Raw genomic sequence first — 4,981 nt, forward strand, 5'->3', positions numbered from 1 at the left:
CTTGGTGGGATTTACACAAAGAGATTTTTAATGTTGATTTGAATCTTCCCAGTGATACAATCTCAGAGTAGTAAGTTGGAAACTGGATGGCGTGGCCTGTTAGACTGAGAACTAGATGTCATAAGGCAGAGTGTGCTTCTTCCTTTTTATTCTTACTATCCAAATGGTCAAGGGTCCCCAACACTACCTTCGATTCCAAGATTCACTAGAAGGACTAACAAGATTCAGCATAGAGCCATAGCCATGGTAAGATTTATTATAGTAAAATGATCCAAAGCAAAATCAGCAAAGGAAAAAGGTGCATGGACAAAGTTCAGAGAAAACCAGACTCAAGCTTCCAAGGGTCCTCCCCAAAGGAGTCTCACAAGATGTGCTTAATTCATCCAGCAATCTGATCTGTTGCGAGAATATATATGAAATGTTGTCTACACAAGAAGCTCATTAGAGACTCGGTTTCCAAGGGTTTTATTGGTGGCTGGTCATCTAACTATCCTCTACTTACTACATAACCAAATTCTAGACTCCCAGAAGAAAAATAGGTGTTCAGTAGACATCACATTATTTGTATGAATATTTTAGGCACAGTATATCACCTTTATCTGTTAAAGAATGGTAGGAACACTCCAGAAATCCAGGTTACCGAACGCCAGCCAATGGCCCACCTTGCAAATAGTCCTTTCTAAGGATAAATAGCTATCTCAGTTCAGACCTATTATTGAAGTGTCTGCTATATACTGGATTTCTTCCTCCCTACTGTGTGAGTTATTAATATTTTGCCCAGTTTTAGTAATTCTTCTAACAACAAATTTGGAAAAGCAGAAGAAATTAGTCCATTTGCATTTTCATGAGTAAAACTTTTAAAGATTTAACCAAGAATAATGTTAAAAATACACAAACATATACGTTTACTGTAGGTTACATGTAGTCTTGCTACATCTTTTTCCACTGAACTGTATTTAATGAGAAAATTAAGTTTTCTTAATATCTTATGTATTCTGTACGTTATTGAATTTATTAGTTGCTTTTATTCTTTTTTCTTAAACTTTCAATTTTGAGATAACTGTAGATGCAAATGTATTTATAAGAAATATACCCTCCACCCAGTTTTTTCCAGTGGTAACATATTGCGTAACTATAGTACAATATCACAGCCAAGAAACTGACATTGGTATGGTCCACAGATTTATTCAGATCTCACCAGTTTTACACATATTCATGTGTATGTGTGTTGTCTTTGGTTTTATCAAATTTTCTCACATGTGTAGATTCTCATAACTACCACCACAGTCAGGGTAGAGAACAGTTCATCGCCATAAGGATTCCTTGTGTTGGTCTTTCTATCCACACTCTCCCTCCATCTCCACTCCACTCACTAATCCCTCATAACCACTAATCTTTTCTCTATGTCTATAATTTTATCATTGTAAGAATGTTGTATGAATGAAATCGTACAGTATATAAACTTTGGGATTGGGCTTTTTCATTCAGCCTAATTCCCTTGAGATCCATCCAAGTTGCCTGCATCAATAGTTCATTCTTTTCTATTGCTAGTAGTATTCCATGGTATGGATGTACCATGGTTTGTTTAACCATTCGCCCATTGTCAGGAATTTGGGTAGTTTCCACTTTTTGATTCTTACGAATAGAACTGCTCTAAATATTTACCCATTGTGCCATGAAAATAAATTTTAGTTTTATCTGATAAGTGCCCAAGGGTGCAGTTGCTGGGTTACATATAGTTGCATGTTTATTTTTATAAGAAGCAGCCAAATTATTATCTCATAAGAAAAGTATAAGAGATAAAGTTTTTCTGCATCCTCACAATCATTTGTTGTTGTTCCTGTTCAGCCATTCTGATAGATGGGCAATGATCTCATTTTGGCTTTAATTTTAATTTCCCTAAAGTCTAATATTGTTGAACATATTTTCATGTACTCTGTTGCTCTCTGTATATCGTCTTAGGTGAAATGTTTATTGCTCATTTTCTAATTAAATTTTAAAAAATTGTTAAATTTTGAGAGTTCTTTATATACCCTAGATATTAGTTATTTGTCAGATATTTGCAAATATTTATTTCCAATCTCTAGCTTGTCTTTTCCTCTTCTTAATAGATATTTCACAGGGCAAAATTTTAAATTTTGATGTTCAATTTATCAATGTTTTCTTTTATGAATCATATTTTTGTGTCAAGTCTAAGAGCTTTTCTTCTACCTAGCCTTATGTCCTGATGATTTTTTCCTAGTTTTTTCTAAAAGTTTTATAGTTTTGTATGCTATATAAAGTGACTGCCTGGAGCAGCAATTTTCAGCAAAAAAAGCCACCTTAGAATTAATGTTGCAAATGGTGAAACACTAGACGTGTTTTGCCACTGTATAATTGTCAAATTTGTGTGAATACACGTATTCTGTTGTAGAGTACAGATTGCTTGTTGCTAGTGGTGAGAAATAGTAGACTGAGACAGAAATAAGCTTTAAATATTTATTAAATTGTCATTCCTTGAATTAAATTTTATCATGTGTCCATCTCAACTTATTTCTTTTATTTGACCTGAATAATTGAAACAATGAGAAACAAAACACAGGAAAAGTTATAATAAATAATGTGGTATTCCTTATTTATTTTTCTAGAAATATGAGATTAAAAACTTTTTTAGTGCAGAAAGACCATTTTATCTTGCAGAATTACCTTTTAAAAGCATTTTGTGAGTGCTTATTCAGAGGTGTCTCAGGAAAAAAATTACCATTTCAGATTTTAAATTAAAATATGTAACAATGTTTGGCCATTATAGTGGTTCCTCTCCAAGCCACACTTTATCTCCAATCTTGTTCATCCTTAACAAGATCAAGCACATCTTCAAACTCAATTCCGTGTAATGTCTGATTCTGGATGTTTTTATTTTTACCAAATTCTGCTTGACACAGAGAACCATTCAATTAGGCTTTTAGCTTGCAATGGCTTTCTTTCTATGCTTTCCACACACTAGAATACAGTTCACTTCCTGGCAGCTAAAAAGAATAGCTTTTTGAACCTTTCTCAGAAGGAAAAAAAATCCCCTCTTTTAATGCAAAAGTTAAAATTGCTGGGAAGGTTTCCTATGCCTGTGGATCTGGAGTCTGGAACAGTGCCATTAAAATATATCACATTGTTAAAAATGACTGGACTGCTCTGTAGGTGGCAGACTACCATTACTTTTTCCTTAGCTTTAAGCATGTACTTGCTTATTAACAAGTCACCAAGTAGCGCAGACGCCTGTTCCCAGTTCCAAGAATCATCCAATTTTCAACCACTTTTTAATTGATTTCTATCTCTTCTAAAGTTGTCTTGGACTTCTATTTTGTTTTGACTCACACTGATGTCATGTCTCAGTGTTCAGACATTCTATGTCGATTATTTGAAAACATACTACTGTTTCTACCCTAATAAATTTTATATACACTTACACTCTAAAATCATTCACTGGCATTTATACACTGAATATGTCCAATAGCATATTAAAACCCACATAAATAAAACCCAAGAATGTAAATGTAAAACAAGTTTATTTCATACCATTTCTCAACTAAATGATGCTATATAAACAAAATGTATAAGCTACATTTTTATCGCATATATAAAATTTTGCTTAAAGTTAGCATTTATGTGAAGAGGATATTGATTTGAGAGTCAAAAATAATCACAGGTCATTTCTAGTATGTCTGATAATCTCCTCATGTATAAATTGTCTATCAAAAATTAAAATGAAAGCTCTCTTAATTGTACTAAAAGGCATTTAATATTTATTTTCTAGTCCTTTTAATAGTAAGTTTTGTTTTATAATTTTTGAAGAAAAATATTTCAAATTATATTTTTACTGTATTACAGGATTTTGAGGTAAATTTTAAAATAAATTTATGAATTAGTATACCATTTTGAAATAAAATTTTAGAGGTTGGAGAATTTCAGATTGGCTTATTTTTAGTGACTGTAACAAAGTCAGAATACATTAGAACCAGTAATATTTTCATTGTGTCAGAAGAAATATTTTGGAAATACTACTCTCTCTAGATTTAGAGTATTATACAAACCCAGAGGTAATGTAATTCTCATGTATCTAATAAACACATTTCAAAGAAAAAGAGCCACCTTCTGAGGTTATATGGAATATCAGTCACAGAAACTGGATGGAGAGACAAGTTTTCATAGCTGCTTGATGCTTTTAGTCATGGGGTCACAAAGAGATTAATCTTGAGAATGATGACAAAATGTGGTAGGAATTTCTTACCCTCAGATGCTCTTTATTATTTTTTCTGACCCTGAAATTCCTATGCGTTCTCTGTATTTCTGACAAAAACTCATGAGGGCTGATTGGCTCTGATGCTCCCTGGAAGAAATAATTTAATTGCATATGACATCTAACAGCCTCCCAATTTTCTTTTCTTTTTTTTTTTTTTTTAATTATGTGCTGGAGAAAATCTTTGCTAACCATATATCTGACCAAAAATATAAATATCTGTAATATCTTGTAGCTAGAATACATAAATAACTGAAAGCTCAACAACAATACAAATGACCCAATCAGAAAATAAGTAGTAGACACTTCACTGAAGAGGGTGTGCAGATGGCAAATAATCTCATGCAAAAATATTCAACATCATTAAACATTAGGGAAATAAAAATTGAAACCATAATGAAATATAACTCTGCCCTTGTCAGAATGACTAAAAGACAGTGATAGCCCCAGATGCTGATGAGGATTCTGAGAAATGGGATCACTCATATTTTGATGGTGGAAATGTAAAATGGTAGAGTCGCTATGGAAAATAATTTGACAGTTTCTTATAAAAATCAACCTGTGTTAAAGGGAAAACTTTAGATAAATTCAATTTAGCAAATAATCACATAAACTCTGAGCAAAGTACAATTCATGAATTGGGTAGCACCCTGAGCCAGTAGAGATTTGGAGAACTCCATCCAACAATGTGGGCAGACATTATTTATAGAC

This window comes from Macaca mulatta, chromosome 5 (assembly GCF_049350105.2).
Source record: "Macaca mulatta isolate MMU2019108-1 chromosome 5, T2T-MMU8v2.0, whole genome shotgun sequence".
Lineage (NCBI taxonomy): Eukaryota > Metazoa > Chordata > Mammalia > Primates > Cercopithecidae > Macaca > Macaca mulatta.